The 11,876-nt window shown below is 42.3% G+C and overlaps 1 long non-coding RNA gene across 1 annotated transcript; it reads left to right on the top strand.

Moving 5' to 3' along the window:
• Positions 1-6,914: 6,914 nt before the first annotated feature.
• On the top strand, positions 6,915-11,355 carry LOC124264373. The gene is made up of 5 exons (XR_006895118.1): positions 6,915-6,935; positions 9,118-9,153; positions 10,208-10,286; positions 11,035-11,094; positions 11,292-11,355. It is a non-coding gene; the product is annotated as an uncharacterized LOC124264373 (long non-coding RNA).
• The last annotated feature ends 521 nt before the right edge of the window (positions 11,356-11,876 follow it).

Here is an 11,876-nt window from a genome sequence, read left to right on the forward strand (position 1 = left end):
AATAAGACGTCAAGGTGCCAGTTTGCTCGGTCAAGCTGAATATGAACGCAAGTATTTATCGCTGACGCAGCCATGTCAATAACATACCTTTCGAAATCGCGTAAATAGCTCCACAGTACCAAATAAAGTGTTAAGACGTAAAACGTTCGAGAGTAGTCGGTAACACAGCGCCACGGAAGTCATTAAAATATTGAGTTCGTCCGGCCCATTTCACCAACTATTGCTCGTCGGGTCGCCGGGTTGCCGATCAATGATGTCAGTCGGTTCCTCACTGCAGATGCGGATGATGTTAGCGGGTCACCGGATTACATCACAGCTTCGTTAAGACCGTCAGCCGGACATTGCTGAAGTGAGGCGCAAACCTATTATTGGTCGCCTTTCCGGCGATTGCGCCACGGTCGTTCATTCGCGCCCTCATACCAAACAATTTCGTGATGCATGAAGTCGTGCTGTTAAGTATCAACATGTGCCGTTTCGTCACGACAACACGATGACGTTTGAATTGAACAACAATAATTAATCAACAATAATAACAATAATAATCAACCTCAACAACCCGACACCGGTCATTTATCACATAGATTTCAATCATCAACAAAGTCTTCATTTACGACGTAGGCCCGCAAATGATACGAAGAACCGGTCTGTTTTTGTCTTTCATTAAAAGGCATGAACACGATAACCGGTACTGATACAGCGACGCCAATTGTTACCGATTGATCGTATTGTGGCTGGAACCAACATCATCATGAAAGATTTTAACCGTCTCAATCGGGTCAACCATGACATGTCATTATCAGCAGCACCAGCACCGGCAGTACAATAAATAGCGGTCGATCAGTAAATCAGGTAAACAGAAGAACATCGTCGACCAGTAATTATTCTTAACGACCGCCTGAAAGATGCTTTAAAATACGCCGATAACAGATGTTCATATTTCGTTTTTCTCAATGTAATCAGATAAAGACGCTTCGCGGAAAAACGGTATCCGGGTGTTAGTAGAGACTGCGGCCATAATTCGCGGTATACCTATGGGGAATTCTGTCGATACGCATAGAAGATGACCGTTATGAAATACCAGACCGCAATACCGAAGCCGACGATGCAAAGGGCCGCGGCAAAGCCCATCCCTCATCGTCCGTGGTCGGCGTCAATCTTTGCAACAATACGTACCGTACCTGCGCCACAGCATTACACAAAACACCAAAAACCACCCAGCCGTTCGAACGATGAAGTATATTTGAAAGCGTGGAGGGTAAACATAAAATACGCTTTCTCCGAATATCTTCTGAATAATACATTATCTTCAGTTATCCGAGATGTTCGAAATGAATCGGCGTTTAGTGCGCCGACGCAGATTCAATCTGGTGTTCGGTGGTTGAGAATCAAGTGCCGGAATTGTGGTTAGATGTTCAACGAAGATTATACGTTCGTTAATATTGACAGAGCCGAACCAAATCAGAGTCGTGATCAATTGTCGCGCATCTAATCAATTGCCTTTCAACCTCTCAGGTCGAAATTCGAGTTCAGATCACGTTTTCGTCCACGCTCAATCATAAACAGAGATATCGCGACTTTCATGACGAAAGAATATCACCAAGGCGTTACAATATCGATATCAAACAACAGCGATGCCATTCAAAACTGTTTACCAGTTCGCGTAACTAAACACCGCCGTAGTGGTCAAAATATAGCTTTCGATAAAAACAGTTTTGTTCATCGATGTTCATTTTCTTGCTGAACGCCGTTCAGCTCAGAAGCGATGTTGCTGACGGCACAAATTGTCGAAATGATCGCGGCCGGTAAGTCATGGTGGACCATTACATTAAAAGTCATCAAATCGAACTTCCAGTCACCTCGCACATGCTAAACCTGGAAATCTTTCGAATAGCGTATAGAGTTCTACCAGCGACAGGCCAACGCCGACATAGTAGCAGTCATAGCGCTGAATGTATGTACATAAATACGCCTGGGCCGGTACAACTGCAAACAAAGTTGGTTAATATCAACAGTTGAAAGCAATTGTTGCATTTATCAGCATTAAATATAAAGTCAAATGAATCAAATTTCCACTATACCTTTTGATTATATTTAGTCCAACAAACAGAGTTCGAGTTTGTTAATATTAATCATTCAATATTTAAGCAAAGCAAAAATATTCGTTCATCGTTTCGACCAATTTCCGTCTTGGTCATGGTGTGGTCAATTGACGGCAACGATGGCTTCTGAATCCAAAATCTTCATCGTGCCGTTTCATAACACAAGATTAGGCGTCAATAAATCGGTTTGTTTACGCCAGATGTGCCGATATGGTACAGCCATTGTTCATTGCCATTATGATCGGTGCGCCTGGTGAAGGAATAAGGCAAAATGAACATTAGTTCACTATATAGCGTGCCATTATCAAGTGATATCAACCAGACAGGGGCGCCAGCAGTCAGTACGTGAAGCTCGTCGTGCTTGGAATAGCAGCAACGACAACGAGGGTCTATAAAAGCGTTATGCGGAGCCGATCGTCGTAAGCAGGCGACGTTAACGCAATAACATTTACCACGACGATTATACCTTTGGCCTTGGCGAGCCGCTAACGATCGTGCCGTTACGCCATGCCAGTCTTTCAACAGGCGTTACGTGGCATTGCATTCGGCGCTCAGTTCAAGTCAATAAGCCAGCAGCAGTTAAAAGCACCGTAATAACGTTTCCGGTCATTGTTTAACCAACCGTCATGACTCGTTTTGCGACAACACGATTCCAGTCAATGACGCACGGCGGTCAATTAAAGCAACATGCCACAGCAGGTGATAGCATTTCATCACCTTCAGTAACGTGATACTATATAAAGGTATGATAATACAGAAACAGTGTGAGACAGCCGCCGTTGTTCACCAGCAGTGCAAGTGACGCACTTAAATTCGGTTATAGGCGAGATTGCAGTTTAATTACGTTCGCATTGGCTCATTCGGTTTCATTCAATATATGTCTACGTAACGCCATTGTAGTATTTAACTACGGGTGCCGTCAATCGCTGCGACTCGGGGACAAATAGGTCGAACCATCAGTAACCCGTGTCGTTATCGTCAGGTTTCGCGTAAGTAGCTGCGCGGAGGAGTAGTGCAGAGCTATGTGGTGAATCAGGCGTACTAACAAAGAGGCTGAGCGAGTTGTTGAAGAGTAGGAAGCGAGTTTGCGGTAATGCTCAAAATGAAGTTAAGATTGCAAAGAGTGTGTACTCGAGGCTTAGCTTGGTATAGTGTAAAAATTTCGGCGAAGAGGTAGGGAAGGTGTTGTGTATCGAGGGTAGTTTGCCAGTTTGCGTAAGTGCACAGGCACACCGCACACCTCTACACCAAACCAGCTAAACCTGCCTCCTTGTACAGGCAATAATACGTTAACACCACACCAAACTCGCTCAACCTGCCTCCTGCGCTGGTAACACTGTACACCTCACACCAAACTCGCTCAACCTGCCTCCTTGTACAGGTACACACCGCAACAATCTCATTACCTCGAAATCGCCCAACCCGCCTCTTTTCTCGGCGGGTACACACAGTTCACTTACACCAAACTCGCTCAACCTTGCCTCCTTGTACAGGTACCTGCTGCACACTTTACACAAAAAACTCGCTCAACCTGCCTCTCTTTTGGACAGGTACACACAGTTCCTTACACCAAACTCGCTCAACCTGCCTTCCCTTGTACAGGTACACACAGTACACCTCCTACACCAACCAGCTCAACCTGCCTCCTTGTACAGGTACACACAGTACACTTCACACTGAACTCGCCCAACCTGCCTCTTGGACAGATAATCTCGGCCTTACCTGCAAGGCTGATGGTTCGATGACATTTGGCGATGCAAGGGTCAACGAAACAGTTGACCACAAAGACGCCCGGTGACAAATACCACAAAATGGAACGTTGCATGCGCTGTTGTATGTGGAATAAGTAGATAGTGTAATGCAGACATGGATCCTCTGCTGCTGCAAATCATCTCATTTCCATCTTGGACATTGCAGGCATATACCGTCCACCCCACTGTCCACTACCGAATGAATAACAGCAACAATCTCACACACTGCTTCACATTGGTAATATACCGACCAAAGCCACACAACATACAGATATCAATACCGAATGATGTCATGCTTAATACTTATATATGTATATTTAGCTACTGATACCGATCCATTCGACTGACTTGAATCAGGGCTGAATGACAATAACTTGTATAAAAGACAGAATTCCAGTATGGCGATATGTCATGAGCTTGAGTTACAGCCAGTTCTAAACCCCAATATTTCAAGGAAACGTTAACAGCTCTGGCTGCTGCTTTGCTGCCAAGCATTATTGACAGACAGGCGGACTGTGGGTTCAAACGAGTCACAGCCACATGGCATATAACAAGGTTAGGACTGTAACCAGTGGCATGAAAGGTACAGCATGCAGAAACAGTCGTGCCTTCACTAAGAGATTAAAAGTTATAATCCTGATCAGTGAACGCATCTTGTGCACGTTAAACCAGCGATCGTAAAGTTACGTAGATCGTAACTCCACCTCTTTAACATAGACCCACGACTGTCGCAGAGATTGAGTGAAAGTGATGCCAGGCTTAGCCGCTTAGAAGCAATATTCCAGAAATACCACGACGGACAATTCAGAAATGTATTTCACACATTGTACCCATCGCCTTCAACTACTTCGCTACCCAACGCCCCCCGTCACAGAGTTGATATCGCTTAGTGAACGGGGCCCGTAATAACCCGATCCATCGCATATAATTTAAATCCACGGGTTCATTTGCCTTGCTATCAATACCAGACTTTGGTCATAAGCCAAATAAATAATACCAATGAACAGAGCTTTGATGTTATCAACTGAACGTTTGGTTCCCAGAACAACATCTAGCTGTGCCGTGAAACCAGATATTGACAATAATATTGATGCATAAAACAATGTGGTACCCGGAAAGCCACACAGTACAGAGAGCAGCGCACACAAGTAAGACCTTCATGTTAAACAACGACTGACCGGTCACCGAAGGCGTTCAAATCAACACGTTATCATTTGACCTCCACGTCAGTTACCGAGTTGTACACCATGATAAGGACTTAGATAGAATTGACAGGTGTGGGACGATATTTTTGCCGTAACCTGAAATGTAGTGCGTAGTTATTCCATCGCGACAAAGTGTTAATATTCTTCTAAATGAATCTGTTTATTTATGGCGTTCGGTCATGGAATCGCAAAAGAGATTATAAGGACACCAGATTTGGTTCATTTGACTATATTTAATCTGGTCATGCAACAAGACCTTCAACTGTTGTGTTAGTTAACTTGTTTTAGTTGTATATAATGTACTCATTGAGCCCAGAGATGGGTATCTATTTGTGTATACGACATCTTCAGAGCTGTGAGTAAACACTATGTCAGCGTTGTATATCGCTGAAGTAAGTAGGACCTATACATATTCCAGATTTTACAGGTTTAACATTATGAGCACGAGTGGCCTGAGTTCTGATTTGATGACTTCGAAATTATTGGTGTCGTAGTAACCTAGCTTCAGTTGCTCATGACCTTTTTACCGGTCATGATCATTTTGTTGGAACATTGCCGTCAATAACGTTTATCTAGCTGGAGATGAACATACAACTGGCGTTCAGACATCGGCTAAAATTAGCTCTGAGGGACAATAAAATGAGACAATATTGATGGACGTTCGCAATATCAGAAAACTATAATTATCATTTGACCGCCACGACAGTTGACCGAGTTGTACACCATGATCCGGCCTTGGTTTAGATTAAACGGAACAGATGTGTGGCATCTTTACATATCGCTTTGATGAAATGTCAAATATTTGCCAACCTTGGAAATGTAGTGAGTAGTTCTTCCGTCGTAAAGAAAGTCGTTAATATTCTGTCTTTAATCTCGTTTATTTGTGGTGTTAGGCGCCAGATAGGGGAATAGAGGGTATACGTGATCTTATCAACCTACTCAGATTTTATTTTTGGGAAGTTGCAGAGGCTGAGTGGGTTAGGATCGCGACTAGTTGTCTGACTCTCGAGAGTTTGGTCTTCGAACTCTGATGACTAATTCCAACGAACGCACCAAAAATCTGCAAGGCATCCGTTAGAACTATCTAACCACAATTCCAGCACTGTTGGAAACGTTCTCAAGCCATTCACAAGTCAGAACACCAAGACAGATATATACGTGTCAGGCACCCGGCACGGGTTCCAGACTACAGTGACCATTGGTCAGACCAGACTTTGGTGCACTGCTTATGGCTAGGGGATGTGTAGGGGATGGTTTTATGGAGAAGCATGTACAATGTGAATTGACACCTCCCCTATTTAGTTTGACACAAAGTAAGTCACCCGTCCTGGCCATGTCATGTTCAAAGACAATCATCCCCACCTTCCCTTTCCGATAGATTTTAAGTATATTTTTTAATATATCTATGTGACAAAATTGCCCCACAGTACATTACGTGTACAAAATTGATGACCCTCCCGACTCCTCTGAACGATAAGGATGACACCCCACCCGCAGTCCCTTTAAAATCATCATCAGCCCCTAGCCATAAATTATTTTACGGTCCCTAGTGACCTCTGTAATAGCAGTCAGTATGGCTCTATGCGTATGACAAATTCCATAGGTATACCACGGGTAGCCTGAAAACCTCTTCCTTGCGGGTCATCATACCGCCTAACTTTAGTTACCATTTTCCACCAGAGCTTATTTGGTTACTTAAATAACCTTTATCTAGTTATTGAGAAGAAAAACCCGAAATATGAGAGGCATGTCTAATCGGCATGTGTTATCGCCAAGACATCTGCCAGTTTACCACTGTTCACTTCAAACCAGTCATTATTAAAGTCATGAAGATTCTACTGGTGTGATAACATGCTAACTCTGTTCTATGGTTCTGTCCGGTAACATATTTCATTTATTTCTGCGAGTAAAACTGGATGCACGTCTGTCATAGTAATATTCCAACATGTCCGCATGGTTAGACACTATTGTTGGGAATTGGTTAAAATCTCATAATTGATGATTGGTTCAATACAACCGATCAATCATCAAAAGACAATTGGTTAGCGTCATGTATCAATTTTTTCCGGCAATATTTGTTCATGCACCAACAATAAAGAAGAAGATAAAAAACAGGTAGTTCTTTCGATTTCTTTTGCAAATTGCACAAAAATGCATTTGCAATTTTCACATCCTTAAATGAAGACTTCGGTGTGTAGGGAATCTATACTCATGTCAATAATGTATATCAACCTCTACATTTTTTATTGGAAGAGGGTGTGGGACGGGTGAGTGGGGTTATTATTGGGGGGTTGGGGTGGGGAGGACGAATTGAAACTATTATTAGCATGAGTATAAAGATTTGCAGAGTCTATCCAGATATTTTCAATCATGACTTAGAACGAGCTTGTAGTGCTTATGAACTGTAACAGACAATACCAACCTTGTGAAAAATATTGTTAATGCAAACAAGTGTTCCATTACTTCCCAAATTGTTTTGTGTTCGATTATGCAGAAGACCCGCGAAGGTCCGAGGTTAGAATGAATCTTCCTTGCAACCCATGCTTAATGTCGTAAGAGGCGACTAACGGGATCGATGGTCATGCTCGAGTTTAGTTTTACGCCGCACTCCAGCAATATTCCAGCTATAAGGCGACAGTCTGTAAATAATCATCGTGTCTGGAACAGACAATCCAGTGACCAACAACATGAGCATCCATCTGTGCAATCAGGGAACCGATGACATGTGTCAACCAAGCCGCGAGCCTGACCACCCGATCCCGTTAAGTCGCCTCTTACGACAAGTATGGGTTAGTGAAGGCTCATTCTAACCCCGGACCTTCACGGGTCTATGCAAAATGAGATACAATGGCTTGCATTAACCAAGTCAGCGAATGACCACCGGCTACTCTGTTTTGATTTTTGCGGAAGCTAACATTGGTTGCTGAAGGTTACTGTGATAGTACACTGAATTTCAAAAGATATGAGAATGTTCAAATTGACATGAAACATAAATCAAGGCGGTAGGGACTGATAATGGAGACTGGAATGCCACGTTCCATGAGTCTTCAATGACGTTAGTAAACAGCGCAATACGACGTCTTATTTACGCTTCGTGTGTGTTCAGTGTAAGGACTCTTACAATGTAATGTAATGGCTGTGTTCACTTAGCATGTTTTCATGAGCACAGAATCGTCTTTTGTTCACCATTGTCTCAATTTCACGTGATACAAATTTATTTTGGAACTGAGTATATATAACCGAAATCCCATGATTTCAAGGTGGAATAAGATTTTATGAATACAACCTTTTTTGCTTTACCTCTACTTATGACGATATTTCGTTCCGCTAACGATCCCTGGTTTTCACATGCACCCTATTTAGGTTTTGAAAAGTAGATTTAGAGTTAAGGACGCCCATATGTAACTTCATGATAGCGACAGTACAAGGATCAGCATGGACCAACATGGAGTGAATTGACCGAGTTTAGTGAGTCTAGTTTTTACGCCGCTTTTAGCCATATACCGTTACAATATCGCATGCAGAGACACCCGAATAGGCTTCGCTGAACAATATGGAATTTATTGCCACTTTATCAATATTCCAGTTTTTGGTGGCAAGATGGACATAGGCTTCACTGAATAATATCGTTGCCATCAGATAACATCGTCGCATATCTGATCTGTATAATAGCGATGGTATCTCCAGGATGCTTATATTTAAGGGGCTGTGGGGTAGCCTGAGTGGTTAAAACGTTGAGCTATCACGCCGAAGGCCCTACGGTTTCACATCATGGGATACAATGTGTGGAAGCTAATTTTGGTGTCCCCCACCGGGATATAGCTGGAATATTGCTAGAACGGCGTAACATCGTACTCACTCACTCAGATAGAAACGCCCTGTTACACAATGAAATATAGAGTATATCCTTACACATGGGCATGTGTTGCCATACTGCAAACGTCCTAAGATATGCTCACAAACAATAACGTGAGTATATTTTGTAAACCCCTCTGTAATTATAATGATGATTTCAGGTGCACTGGCATTTATAGATCTTCAATAACTTCGTTTTAATTTCAGCAAGCGTGAACTTTCCGCAATGGCCAACAACGGGTGGTAAGTAGGATATTTTCAGTATGAATATTAATACATATTTAGATTAATCTAATGTAAATAATCAGTATGGAAATATATTTAAAGCTTTTGAAAAAGAGACTTGAATTGAGATGTTACAGCTCAGCACTCCCTCAGCATTGTCACGGTGTGAGACAGACAGAATATAGCTTCACCTCTTAACTGATGTTAGAAGCCGAACCCCGTCCTTCTAAAGTCATCAACCAACAAGTGCAGAACACCTTCCGCAATATATTATTGTTTTTAGTTTTTCCAAATGAAATTAGTTCTCAGTTAATGTCTCGGCAGTCAAAGGAAAGATCAAACTCAAACAGATTTTGATATTATATTGTCTCAACGTGAATTTTTGTGTTGAGTGTGTCCAAATTCCTGTTTCGTCAATCAAAAACACCGCATGAATATGGTAGGACGTTCTAACCTGTCTCCATAAGTATCACAGATTTGACGCCCCAGCAGATAGTCAATCAATTCTGCACCAGTTCAATTGCCAATCATACTCTTTTGCTGCTTTGCTGCACGTGTCCAGATGAATGATGTTGGTTTGTATTGGAGCTTGAAAGACTCAACAAGGATTGTGTGAGGAGTACATGTTGATTAACGCCGAATCAGCAAGTGAGCAGCTATTCGCGGCGAGCCGACAAGGAGAATCGCCTTTTCCGAGGTGGATTCTACCCTGGCAATAATTTCAAGGTACTATGTGAAGGAGTTGAGGGTGAGATTTTTGGAGATTTCTTCTGAATGGGGTCCTTTGTTGGCAACGACAACCTTCCTCGTTACGACTGACTGACAAACAGAAATGAAAGGACTCAAGGAATCGCCCTGAAATAGTCCTCTCCTTGATAGAGCGACAAAAGTGCATTTTGGTTGCAATCCTCGAAGGAAATGAATCTAAAGTCTCCACCTGTCCCTGTGAATGCCTATCCACCACAAGTGGTTATCATTACCTAGCTAATCTTTTATTATATTTTTTTTATATAATAACTTGGAATTCATCTGCAGGAATTATATCTAACAGCTCTCACTCCCCTTTCAACAGGTTGTCCTCGCGTTCGTTCGCCTTATTCCGGCATCTGCCCTATCATGTGGACGGGATGACCTACCAGGCTGCCCAGAAGGTAAGTCGTATGCTTGGATGTGCGGTGCCTTGCCCCTAAAGGTAGGTCTGCTGTTGTCGTATGCTTGGATGTGTGTGTATGGACGTGAAGTCAATCATGAGGAAACCGATCTTTCCGCTGAAAGGTGGAACGCTGTCGACCACCTGCATGTCGCCGAGTAGTAGCTGATCGAAAGTCAATACTCGATAGTATACCCTATTATCACTCAAAGAAAGTGGTTTGCAATGGCATGTTTCTTTGACTTCAGTTTTATGTCGCCATGCACCGTCTGGATTACCACGGGGCAAAAGTGCATTTAGGTGCAATTTTCGAGTAGCTGATGTTGCACACGGATAAGCGTGTGCAATGATCCTGTCATACGCTGGATTTTCAAAACCGTGCCCAGTATTGCAGGCCTCTTTCAGTTCATCATAAAACTTAGGCCCAAAAGAGGTTACCAGATAATTACGTATTAGTTCATTTTGATCCTCGTTGTCGATTTGTTATAATATACCATGCTAATAATGGTTGTCACTCCCTTCAATTTTTTTAGTTGGAGAGGGTGGGGTGGGGGTATGATGGGGTTGGGGTGGAGGGGTGTGAAGAACCATTATTGACATGAGTATATATCAAACATGATCCATAGCATGTATGTCATTTTGTGGCTAGTATCTCTATATCTCTGTTTATAAGAGTGATGTAACTACTGAACTATTTCCCCGTTGTGGTATAACCGATGACGTCCCATTTGCTGTGTGTATGCCAACAGGAACGCTGTGCTGCGGAACCAACTGCGGAGGAAGCATGTGTGTCGTTCCGCAAAACACACGTGAGTATCGTCGTCATCTTCGAGACATATTCATTGGAATATCGTGATTCACTTCAATGTGTATATATATTGTGGTATTATAATCAGAGAATCTGGGACGAATGATTTAAGACAGGCGGACTGCCTAGGCTTAATTTATGAAATCTTTCAAATTATTTTTGTCTGTTTTTATCTATCTATTTTCCTTTCTATTCCAGCTTGATGGACTTCGGGCACTAAAACTCTTTTACTAACAGGCATCCTAATAAAAGCTTAAAGTTAGCTTGGTTTCCGATGTCATTCGTTTTAAATTGTATTGTGCTGTCCTCTCCATGGAGAGTTTCCTATTAAGCTTTGCTTTAGGCGTATAGGCTGTAGAGAGTATCCTTTATCTCAGATGATGACAAAGATATTATGGCTTTTACACAAATTAAAAGCTGAAGTTGACCAGTAAGTCATTTTGACCTTGACCTTTTCAATGTAATATCCAATCAGAATCGTTTAATCACATGTGCTGTAACATTTGTTTTGTAAAGTGCGGCACAAGCTTTAGCATGATTTCTGTTTGATTATGACCTTGACATTCTCACCCCACGGACAAGAGTTCGACTTCAATGGTGGCCATAAATCATTTGCCATATTTACCACAACCACGGAATTTCTTTTATCAAAGTTTACATCGACCAATGAATGAACTTGACATCTCAGGCAGGACTGATAAAGATTTATGCAAATATATGCATGAAACGACTTAATTACAACGTTTCTCCGTTTGAAGTTTTCTTCAAAGATTAAGTCGACCT

The sequence above is a fragment of the Haliotis rubra genome, unplaced genomic scaffold (assembly GCF_003918875.1).
Source record: "Haliotis rubra isolate DU_JTF1 unplaced genomic scaffold, ASM391887v1 Scf920, whole genome shotgun sequence".
In the NCBI taxonomy this organism is placed as follows: Eukaryota; Metazoa; Mollusca; class Gastropoda; order Lepetellida; family Haliotidae; genus Haliotis; species Haliotis rubra.